The 12,853-nt window shown below is 38.7% G+C and overlaps 1 protein-coding gene and 1 non-coding gene across 2 annotated transcripts in view; both read left to right on the top strand.

Moving 5' to 3' along the window:
• The window catches only part of CELF2 (CUGBP Elav-like family member 2), a 558,667-nt gene that overhangs the window by 104,776 nt on the left and 441,038 nt on the right, over window positions 1-12,853 (top strand). The window lies entirely within an intron of this gene.
• On the top strand, window positions 11,488-11,594 carry LOC129626305 (U6 spliceosomal RNA). The gene has a single exon (XR_008701912.1). It is a non-coding gene; the product is annotated as a U6 spliceosomal RNA (small nuclear RNA).

Raw genomic sequence — 12,853 nt, forward strand, 5'->3', positions numbered from 1 at the left:
GCCATGGCAATCACCAGTCTATTCTCAATGTCCCTGATTCTGTTTCTGATTCACAGATAGGTTCATTTGTCATGTTTTAGATTCTACGTATAACTGATATCATATAATATTCATCTTTCTTTGTTGGGCATACCTCACTTAGTATGATACCCCCTAGGTGCATCTGTGTTGCTGCAAGTGACATTACTTCATTCTCTTTTTGACTGAGTAGAATTCCATTGTCTATATGTACCGCATCTTCTGTATCCATTGATCCATTGTTGGATATTTAGGTATTTTCCATGTCTTGGCTATTGTAAACAGTGTTGCTATGAGCATTGGGGTGCACGTATCTTTTCAAATTATGGTTTTCTCTGTATATACAGCTTTTTATAATTGGATAATTTAAGGGACAAGGGAATTGGAGGGGATGCTGAGATGAGATGACTGTATTTTGCATTCATGGATGTGAATGGCTATGAATGGGGGGTCCAGAGAGCAAAGTGTAATGGGTTTAATAGTGTCCCCACCTCCCTCCAGAGCATGTCTACCTAGAACTTCAGAATGGGACTTACTTGGAAATAGGGTCTTTGCAGGTATAACTAGTTAAGGTGGGAGCATACTGGGTTAGTGTGGACACTAAATCAAATATGACTGGTGTCCTTGTAAGAATAGAGGAGACACAGACACAAATGGGAAAGATGGACATGTGACAGTAGAGACAGATGCTGAAGGCATGTGGCAATAAGCCGAGGTCACCAGGGATGACTGGCAGCTACTAGAAGCAAGGAAGAGACAAGGAGGGTTCTTTGCTAGAGAGTTCGGAGATGGCTTTGCCCTGCTGACATCTTGATTTTGGACCTAGCCTCCAGAATTGTGAGATAATAAATTGCTGATTTTTAATCCCCCCATTTTCTGTATTTTGTTACAGCATCCCTAAGAAACTAATACACCATGGTAACACTGATCAAAAGAAAGTTGGAGTGGCTTTATTAATAGTAAGGCTATTAGTAGAGATAAATAGGGTCATTTGATAATCATAAAGGGTCAATTAGAGATTTATCAAGAGAATATAGAAATCCTAAACTTTTATGTATAATAACAGAGGTTCAAAATACATGAAGTGAAAACATAGAAAAAATCGACAAATTCACAATAGTCAGACATTTCAACACTCCTCTCTTAAGAAATGATAGAACAAGTAAACAAGAAATCAATAAGGGCATAAAAGATTTGAACACTTGAACCAACTTGACCTAATTGACATTTATAGAACATTATACCCAGTAACAGCATTCATATTCTTTTCAATTGCCTATGGAACATTTATGAAATAGACCACACTCTGGGCCAAGAAATAAGTCTCAATGAGTTTAAAAGTAATTAAAGTGATACAAAGTACACTTTGACTAAGTAGAATTGAATTAGAAATCTATAACAGAAAATGTTTAAATATTTGAAATGAAAATAACATACTTCTGGAGAATCCATGTGTCAAGTAAATCAAATAGAAAATCAGAAGGTATTTTGAACTCAATAAAATCAGAAACTCAGCATATCAATATTTCTGGGATGCCACCAAAGCAATATTTTGAAGACTTTTCAGCACTAAACTCTTATATTAGAAACAAAGTCAGTTCAGTTCAGTTCAGTTCAGTCACTCAGTCATGTCCGAAACTTTGTGATCCCCCATGGACTGCAGCAAGCCAGGCTTCCTTCTTCATCGTCAACTTCCATTGCTCAAATTCATGTCTACTGAGTAGACAATAGCATCCAATGATATCCTCTGTCATTCGCTTCTCCTCCTGCCTTCAGTCTTTACCAGCATCAGGGTCTGTTCCAATGAGTCAGGTTCTTTGCATCAGGTGGCCAGAGTATTGGAGCTTCAGCTTCAGCATCAGTCCTTCCAATGAATATTCAGGACTGATTTCCTTTAGGATGGACTGGTTTCCCTTGGGATGATCTCCTTGCAGTCCAAGGGACTCTCAAGAGTCTTCTCCAACACCACAGTTCAAAAGCATTACTTCATTGGTGCTCAGCTTTCTTTATAGTCCAACTCTCACATCCATACATGACCACTGGAAAAACCATAGCTTTAACTAGATGGACCTTTGTTGGCAGAGTAATGTCTCTGCTTTTTAATATGCTGTCCAGGTTGGTCATGACTTTCCTTCCAAGGAGCAAGTGTCTTTTAATGTCATGGCTGCAGGTCACCATCTGCAGTGATTTTGGAGCCCCCAAAAATAAAAGTCTGTCACTGTTTCCATTGTTTCCCCATCTATTTGCCATGAAGTGATGGGACCAGATGCCATGATCTTAGTTTTTTAAATGTTGAGTTTTAAGCCAGCTTTTTCACTCATCTCTTTCACTTTCATCAAGAGGCTCTTTAGTTCCTTTTCATTTTCTCCCATAAAGGTGATATCATCTGTATATCTGAGGTTATTGAAATTTCTCCCAGCAATCCTGATTCCAGCTTGTGCTTCCTCTAGCCTGGCATTTTGCATGATGTACTCTGCATATAAGTTAAATAAGTAGGGTGACAATATACAGCTTTGATGTACTCCTTTCCCAATTTGGAACCAGTCTGTTGTTCCATGTCCTGTTCTAACTGTTGCTTCTTTACCTGCATACAGATTTCTCAAGAGGCAGGTCAGGTGGTCTGGTATTCCCATCTCTTTCAGAATTTTCCACAGTTTGTTGTTATCCACACAGTCAAAGGCTTTGGAGTAGTCAATAAAGCAGAAGTAGATGTTTTTCAGGAATTCTCTTGCTTTTTCGATGATCCAGTGGATGTTGGCAATCCCATCTCTGGTCCTCTGCCTATTCTAAATCCAGCTTGAACATCTGGAAGTTCATGGTTCATGTACTGTTGAAGCCTGGCTTTGAGAATTTTGAACATTACTTTGCTAGCGTGTGAGATGAGTGCAATTGTGTGGTAGTTTGAACATTCTATAGTATTGCCTTTCTTTGGGACTGGAATGAAAAGTGGCCAGTCCTGTGGCCACTGCTGAGTTTTCCAAATTTGCTAGCATGCTGAGTGTAGAACTTTCACAGCATCATCTTTTAGGATTTGAAATAGCTCAACTGGAATTCTACCACCTCCACTAGCTTTGTTTGTAGTGACGATTCTTAAGGCCCTCTTGACTTCCCATTCCAGGATGTCTGGCTCTAGGTGAGTGATCACACCATCATAGTTATTTGGGTCATTAAGATCTTTTTTGTATAGCACTTCTGTGTATTCTTGCCACCTCTTCTTAATATCTTCTGCTTCTGTTAGGTCCATATTGTTTCTGTCTTTTATTGTGCCCATCTTTGCATGAAATGGTCCCTTGGTATCTCTAATTTTCTTGAAGAGGTCTCTAGTCTTTCCCATTCTGTTGTTTTCCTTTATTTCTTTGCATTGATCACTGAGGAAGGCTTTCTTATCTCTCCTTGCTATTCTCTGGAAATCTGCATTCAGATGCTTCTATCTTTCTTTTTCTCCTTTGCCTTCTGCTTCTGTTCTTTTCTCAGCTATTTGTGAGGCCTCCTCAGACAATCATTTTGCCTCTTTGCATTTCTTTTTCTTGGGTATGATTTTGATCACTGCTTCCTGTACAATATCACAAACCTCCATCCATAGTTCTTCAGGCACTCTCTTTATCAGATCCGTTCCCTTGAATCTATTTGTCACTTCCACTGTATAATTGTAAGGGATTTGATTTAGGTCATACCTGAAAGGTCTAGTGGTTTTCCCTACTTTCTTCGATTTAAGTCTGAATTTTGCAGTAAGAAGTTCATGGTCTGGGCCACAGTCAGCCCCCAGTCTTGTTTTTGCTGACTGTATAGAGTTTCTCCATCTTTGGCTACAAAAAAATATGATCAATCTGATTTTGGTATTCACCATCTAGTGATGTCCATGTGTAGAGTCGTCTCTTGTGTTTTTGGAAGAGGGTGTTTGCTATGACCAATGCATTCTCTTGGCAAAACTCCATTAGCCTTTGCCCTGCTTTATTTTGTATTCCAAGGCCAAACTTGCCTGTTACTCCAGGTGTTTCTTGACTTCCTACTTTTGCATTCCAGTCCCCTATGATGAAAAGGACATCTTTTTTTGGTGTTAGTTCTAGAAGTTCTTGTAGGTCTTCATAGAGCCATTCAACTTCACCTTCTTTGGCATTAGTGATTGGGGCATAGACTTGGATTACTGTGACATTGAATGGTTTGCTTTGGAAGTGAACAGAGACCATTCTGTCGTTTTTGAGACTGCATCCAAGTACTGCATTTCGGACTCTTTTATGACCATGAGTGTTACTCCATTTCTTCTAAGGGATTCTTGCCACAGTAATAAATATAATGGTCATCTGAATTAAATTTGCCCATTATGGTCCACTTTAGTTCACTGATTCATAAAATGTCAATGTTCACTCCTGACCTCTCCTGTTTGACTACTTTCAATTTACCTTGACTCACGGACCTTACATTCCAGGTTCCTATTGCAGTATTGCTCTTTACAGCATCGGACTTCCTTTCATCACCAGTTCTATTTACAACTGGGCATTGTTTTCACTTTGGCTCTGTCTCTTCACTCTTTCTGGAGTTATTTCTCCACTGATCTCCAGTAGCATGTTGGGCACATACTGACCTGGGGAGTTCATCTTTGACTGTCATATCTTTTTGCCTTTTCATACTGTTCATGGTGTTCTCAAGGCAAGAATACTGAAGTGGTTTGCCATTCCCTTCTCCAGTGGACCACGTTTTGTCAGAATTCTCCACCATGACTCATCTGTCTTGGATGGCCCTACATGGCATGGCTCATAGTTTCACTGAGTTAGATAAGGCTGTGATCCATGTGATCAGTTTGGTTAATTTTCTGTGATTATGGTTTTCATTCTCTCTGTCCTCTGATGGATAAGGATAAGAGGCTTAAAGGGAAGTCTCAAATTGGTGACTTCAATTTCTACATTAAGAAACTACAAAAAGAGCTAATTTAGAACAAAATATTTAGGAACTGACTCATTTGAAAAGACCCTGATGCTGGGAAAGATTGAAGGCGGGAGAAGAAGGGGACGACAAAGGATGAGATGGTTGGATGGCATCACTGACTCAATGAACATGAGTTTGAGTAAACTCCAGGAGTTGGTGATGGACAGGGTGGCCTGGCGTGCTACAGTCCATGGGGTTGGAAAAAGTTGGACACGACTGAGCAACTGAACTCAACTGAATTTAAGATAAAAGAAATAATAAAGATGAGAATGGAATAGAAAGCAGAAAAACAACACAAAAAATTAATGAAACCAAATGCTGGTTCTTTCAGAACATTAATAAAATTGCTAAACATCTAAATAGATGGATTAGAAAAAAAGAAAACTTAATTTACTAATATCAAAAACAAAAGAAGTGACATGATTAGAGATTCTACAAATATTTAAAGGAATAATAGCAAATTATTATGAGCAACATTATGCCAACAAATTTGAAACTTAGATTAGGTATCAGCCGACTTTTTCTATAAAGCACAAGTGAGTAAAATCTTTAGGCTTAGAGGACCACATATGGTCGATGTCACTTTTTTTTCAATCTTTAAAAATGTAAAAAAAAAAAAGTTTAGTTTGCAGGCTATGGGCCAACTGCTGACTTAAGTGAAATAGACATATTCCTTGAAACACACAAAATTATTAAGCTTACTGAAGGAGAAATAGATACAATGGGTCCTGCATATCCAGAGTTGTGGAACCTGGGATATGGAGGGCCACGTCATTTTATATAAGGAACTTGAGAATCCACAGATTTTGGTATCTGGGTTGGGGGACTTTTCAACCAATGCTTTGTGGACATCAGGGGACAATGTCACCTAAATAGTCCTATATATAGTAAAGAATTAAATTTGTAGTTAAAAAATTTCTCACAAAGAAAACTCCAGATCCAGAGGGGCTTACTGATAAATTCTACCAAATATTCAAGGGAGAAATAATACATTCCTACCCAAACTCTCCTAGGAAAACTAAAAAGAAGAGAATACTTTCCAACTCATTCTATAGATTATGGAATTCCCTGGTGGCTAGACGGTCAAAGCGTCTGTCTACAATGCGGGAGACCTGGGTTCGATCCCTGGGTCGGGAAGATCCGCTGGAGAAGGAAATGGCAATCCACTTCAGTACTATTGCCTGGAAAATCCCATGGACAGAGGAGCCTGGTAGGCTACAGTCCATGGGGTCGCAAAGAGTCAGACACGACTGAGCGACAAAAGCATCACCTGTTACCAAAATCAGACAAAGACACTGCAGGAAAACTCCAGATCAGTACCCACTGTGAACATAGATATATAAATGCAGGAGGAGAAGGGGGTGGCAGAGGACAAGCTGGTTGGATGGCATCACCTACTCAATGGACATGAGCTTGAGCAAACCCTGGGAGATAGTAAAGGACAGGGAGGCCTGGCATGCTGCAGTCCATGAGGTCACAAAGAGATGGACACAACTTAGCGACTGAGCAGCAACAGACAAAATTTTAATGTAATGAATCCAACAATATATAAAAAGGAAAATTCATGATAACCATGTGGCTTTCATGTCAGGAGTGCAAACTTGTGGCATCACTTGAAAATCAATTAATATAATTTTCCAAATTAACAAACTAAAACCATCTAATAGTCACGGAAAGGGATTTGACCAAATTCAACATCCATTCCTGCATAAAATGTTCCCACAAACCAGGACTAGACAGAAACTGCTTCAGTCTGATCATATCAGTGATATCAATCAATCTGATATGAAAAATTAACTGCTATTATCATACTTCATAGGGAAAGAATGATTTTTACCTAAGCGCAGAATCAGGACAATGATGTCTGCCTCTTCAATTTTATTCAACATTATACTGGAGGTTCTAGCCAATACCATCAGGCAAACTGACATAAAAGTGCAGCATAAAAGACAACTATATTGTAAAGGAAGAAGGAAATGTTCTTGTTGTCTTTGTAGAAAATTCTTTGGAATTTACATAAAGCTACTGGAACCAATGAATAAGCTTAGCAAATTGACAGGATATGAGATCTGTACTAGTAAAGCTAATTTATTTATACTTATTAGCATTTATTTGTATTAAAGTATAGTTGATTTACAAAACTGTGTTAGTTTCAGGTGTACAGCAAAGTGATTCAGTTACATATTTTGTTTCCAGATTATTTTACATTATAAGTTATGACAAGATATTGAATATTGTTCCCTGTGTTATATAGTAAATCTCTGTTGCTTCTCTGTTTTATATACAGTAGTGTTTATCTGTTAACCCCATACTTTTAATTTACCCTCCACCATCCCTTGGTAACTGTCAGTTTGTTTTCTATATCTGTAAATTGGTTTCTGTTTCGTAAACTGATTCATTTGTATTATTTTTTAGATTCCACATGTAAGTGGTATCATGTGATAATTGTCTTCCTCTGTCGGACTTCACTTAGTATGACAGTTTCTAGGTCTATCCATGTTGCTGCAAATGGCAATATTTCATTCCTTTTTATAGCTGAATGATGTTCCATTGTGTATATATTCTCTGCCTTCTTTATCCGTTCATGAATGTCTTGGCTACTGAAAAGAGTGTTGCTCTGAACATTGGGTGCCTGTATCTTTTCAAATTAGAGTTTTTCTCTTTTCCAGATATATGCCCAGGAGTGGGATTGCTGGATCATATGGCAACTTTAGTTTTAGTTTTGTAGGGAATGTCCACACTGTTTTCCATAGTGGCTGCATCAACTTACATTCCTACCAACAGCATAGTAAGGTTTGCATTTCTTCATGCCCTCTTCAGCATTTGTTATTTGTAGACGTTTTAATGATTGCCATTCTGATGAGTGTGAGATGGTACCTCACTGTTGTTTTGATTTGCATTTCTCTAATAATTAACAACATGGAGCATCTTTCCCTGTACCTGTTGTCCATCTGCATATCTTCTTTGGAGAAATGTCAAATTAGGTCTTCTACTCATTTTTTGACTGGGTTGTTTGTTTCTTTATTATTGAGTTGCATGAGTTGTTTGTATATACTACCATTTATGATACCATCAAAAATATTAAGTGCTTTTGAGTAAATATAACAGAAGAGGTTGAAAATCTATATAGTGAAAACCACTAGTCATGCAGAGAGAAATTATAGAATACCTAAGTAAATGGAGAGAAGTAATACCAATTTATGTGTGAGAAGACTCAATATTGTTAGGATGTCAGTTCTCTCCAAATGGATCTGTAGTTTTAATGCAATACCCATAAAAATTCCAACAGGCTTTTAAAACTTAGAAATTGACTAAAATTTATGTGGAAATGTAAAAGGCCTACAATAATCAAAATAACTGTGGTAAATAAAGAACAAACTTGGAAGGTTAACACTGCATGATTTCAAGACTTAGGATCAAGCTGCAGTAATCAAACCAGTGTGATATTGACAAAAATATAGAACAAAAGAACCCATAAAGAGATCTATACATATACAAACAACTGGTTTTCAACAAAGATGCAAAGACAGTTTAGTAAGAAAATGATAGGTTTTGCAACCACATCATGCTAGACCAACTAGATAGCCACATGCAAAAAATTAATAAATAAATAAATGTTGATTCTTACATCATACAAAAATAACTCAAAATTAGCATAGGTCTAAATACAAAATTGAAAACTATAAATCTAGAAGAAAACATTAGAGAAAAATCTTTGTGACTTTGGATAGGCAAAGAGTTCTTAAATACAATTCTAAAAGTAATGATTCAAAAGTTAGTGCTTGGAGTTTATTTTAAAATTTCCTTGTTTCTGAGAGAAATCATGAAGAGAAAGAAAAGTCACAGACTAGGAAGAAAAATTTGTAAATTGTGGCTCTGATTAAAAAAAATCCTGAAAATGAAACAGAAAAACAAATAAGTAAATTTTTTTAAAAAATTGGACAAAATATTTGAACAGTCATTTCTCCAAAGAAGGTATAAAGATGTCAAATAATTACATGAAAAGATGATCAACATCATTAGTTTCTAGGGAAACCCAAATTAAATCTACAGTGAGCTACCACTCTACACCTGTTTGAATTTCTAGGCTAAAACTGAAGACGGATTATACCAAATCATGAAACTTTCATATACTCTCCTGCAGTCCTGATAGGTATGTAAAATGATACGGTCACTGTAGAAAACCATTTAGCAGTTTCCTAAAAAGATTAAATATACACCTGCCATATGATATAGTCATTCCAGTCCTGGATGTTTACCCAAAAGAAAGAAAATCATACAGTGTCCATACAAAGACATTTACATGAATGTTTACAGCAGCTTTATCTGTAATAGTCAAAAGATGGAAATGACCCACGTGTCCATCAAGAAAAGAATAGATAAACAAACCATGGCACATTCTCAGAATGTGCTCAGGAATAAGGAAGAAGGAACTATTGATACAGGCTACAACATGTCTGAATCTCAAAGTGATTACGCTGAGTAAAAGAAGCCAGACTAAAAAAGTAATACTGTACGATTCTATTCATAGAAAATTCTAGGAAATGCAAACTGATATGGAGTGACAGGGCAAATCAGCAGTTACTTGGGGATGGAGGGAGAGATGGGAGGAAGGGATTACATGAGGCAGAAGGAAACTCTTGGGGTAGATGGTATGTTCATTATCTTGATTGTGGCAGTAGTTTCATGGGTGTATACATATGCCAAATATTAATCAAATCCTACACTTTAAGTATACTCCATTTATTATATGTAATTATACCTTAGTAAATCAGAGATGGACTCTTCCTAAAGGAGAAGGAGGGGAGGAGATGAAAGGAAAGAAGGAAGAGAGGAAGGGAAAAAGGGGAATTTCAGCTCTCTAGGAAGCTATCTGGGAGGCTAGGTGAGTGAAAGGAAAGAATTTCTTTCAAGCGCCCCAGTGTCTCCTAATTTGATTGGTCTTAACTCAGTATATGAGCTACCAGGCAAGTCCCACTGGGATGTTTGTTTGCATAGTTCTAATCACATAAACTTTTAGCAACTTCTCTGTGATATCTGTGGAACATCAATGTTGCAGCAGTCTACCGTCTCAGAAAAAATTAAAAACTTTCTTCTCCCAGGAAGTTAGCTGGAAAAGCGAGGGGCTCCACATAGAACCCAGGCCACAGGTATCATCCAGGACTTGTTTTTCTATTAGTAGAAAAACCTCCTCACTCTCTACTTAACCCTTACTGCAGAGGATTCTGTTCATTACAAAATATTCCAATAAGCAGGCTCGATTGAGGAAGATACGGTTGTAAAACAAGTGAGAGATGGATCATATTCTTTACCCGAAGTCCCCAAAGGGCTCTTTTAAATAAGAAAGCTTTCTGAGGACATATAAAATTAATGTAACATATATGTATAAAAATGGCTTTGCGTGCACTTCAGGAATCTGTCTACATGCTTTAAGCCAGCCGGACTGAGTGAAAGGAGGTTTTGCAAAAGCAACGCTTTCTGTGAACGGGCCCCTTCTGGTCCCCCGGAAGCTGGCAGTGAAGCATCCACAGGACTCACCTAACTGCCTGCATCTGTGTGCTTTGCAGGGACCTCAGGGACCTTCCTGGTGCCCCTAGCAGGAGGCCCTCTGCTCTGCTCAGCTGTCGAGGGGTGACCTGGGTTCTTTGACACCCTTCTCCAGGGCAGATCCCCAGGCCTGTGCTTGTCCTCTGCCATGCGCGACCCCGTGGTGGTGTGGCTAGACCTGGCCTGGTGGTGACAGGAGTGGTAAGTGTACCTCTCAGATAGGCAGGTGTTGCAAGTGGGAGCAGGTCGTGTGTGCAAGCCTGGTCCGCACTCTGGACCAGTCTGCACCCAAACCTGTCCCCTCCCAGACCAGCCTGCAGCCCTCCCCAGGACCTGGGGCACAGGTGGTGCCCACCTCTGCTACCTTTCTGAAGATGCATGGATCAGCTTGTGCACCTGGGAGGACCCTGCACCCTGGCTCCCCAGAGAACTACTGCCCAGAAAAGGAAACCCCACCATTAGGGCCTCGAGTTGGCTGCACAACCCTTTTAAACAAAATGTTTTGTGTGTAGAACTGAAATTTTCTATGCCCAACTCTCCCCTCTCTGCAGAGGCCAACACTTATCTGCCTCCCGTGCATCCTCCCAAGCCCATTTCTCTGCTTTTCCAACTTCCAGCGGACCCATGGAATGTCTCACTCTGTTTGCTTTTAACATCGGTTCAGTTCAGTTCACTCACTCAATCATGTTTGTAATCCATGGACTGCAGCATGCCAGGCTTCCCAGCCCATCACCAACACCCGGAGCTTGCTCAAACTCATGTCATCAAGTTGGTGAAACCATCCAACTGTCTCATCCTCTGTCATTCCCTTCTCCTGCTTTCAATCTTTCCCAGCATCAGGGTCTTTTCCAGTGAGTCAGTTCTTCTCATCAGCTAGCCAAAGTGTTGGAGTTTCAGCTTCAGCATCAGTCCTTCCGATGAATATTCAGGACTGATTCCCTTTAGGATGGACTGGTTGGATCTCCTTGCAGTCCAAGGGACTCTCAAGAGTCTTCTTCAGTGCTCACTTCGGCAGCACATATACTAAAATTGGAACGATACAGAGAAGATTAGCATGGCCCCTGCTCAAGGATGACACGCAAATTCGTGAAGCATTCCATATTTTTAAAAGCTATATATGACAAACCCACAGCAAACATTATCCTCAATGGTGAAAAATTGAAAGTATTTCCTCTAAAGTCAGGAACAAGACAAGGGTGCCCACTTTCACCATTACTATTCAACATAGTTTTGGAAGTTTTGGCCACAGCAATCAGAGCAGAAAAAGAAATAAAAGGAATCCAAATTGGAAAAGAAGAAGTAAAGCTCTCACTGTTTGCAGATGACATAATCCTCTACATAGAAAACCCTAAAGACTCCACCAGAAAATTACTAGAACTAATCAATGACTATAGTAAAGTTGCAGGATATAAAATCAACACCCAGAAATCCCTTGCATTCCTATACAGTAATAATGAGAAAACAGAAAGAGAAGTTAAGGAAACAATTCCATTCACCATTGCAACGGAAAGAATAAAATACTTAGGGATATATCTACCTAAAGAAACTAAAGACCTCTATATAGAAAACTATAAAACACTGGTGAAAGAAATCAAAGAGGACATTAACAGATGGAGAAATATACCATGTTCATGGATTGGAAGAATCAGTATAGTGAAAATGAGTAGACTACCCAAAGCAATCTATAGATTCAATGCAATCCCTATCAAGCTACCAACAGCATTCTTCACAGAGCTAGAACAAATAATTTCACAATTTGTATGGAAATACAAAAAACCTCGAATAGCCAAAGCGATCTTGAGAAAGAAGAATGGAACTGGAGGAATCAACCTACCTGACTTCAGGCTCTACTACAAAGCCACAGTTATCAAGACAGTATGGTACTGGCACAAAGACAGAAATATAGATCAATGGAACAAAATAGAAAGCCCAGAGATAAATCCACGCACATATGGACACCTTATCTTTGACAAAGGAGGCAAGAATATACAGTGGATTAAAGACAATCTCTTTAACAAGTGGTGCTGGGAAATCTGGTCAACCACTTGTAAAAGAATGAAACTAGAACACTTTCTAACACCATACACAAAAATAAACTCAAAATGGATTAAAGATCTAAACGTAAGACCAGAAACTATAAAACTCCTAGAGGAGAACATAAGCAAAACACTCTCTGACATACATCACAGCAGGATCCTCTATGACCCACCTCCCAGAATATTGGAAATAAAAGCAAAAATAAACAAATAGGACCTAATTAACCTTAAAAGCTTCTGCACATCAAAGGAAACTATTAGCAAGGTGAAAAGACATCCTTCAGAATGGGAGAAGATAATAGCAAATGAAGCAACTGACAAACAACTAA

Source organism: Bubalus kerabau, chromosome 13 (assembly GCF_029407905.1).
Source record: "Bubalus kerabau isolate K-KA32 ecotype Philippines breed swamp buffalo chromosome 13, PCC_UOA_SB_1v2, whole genome shotgun sequence".
In the NCBI taxonomy this organism is placed as follows: domain Eukaryota; kingdom Metazoa; phylum Chordata; class Mammalia; order Artiodactyla; family Bovidae; genus Bubalus; species Bubalus kerabau.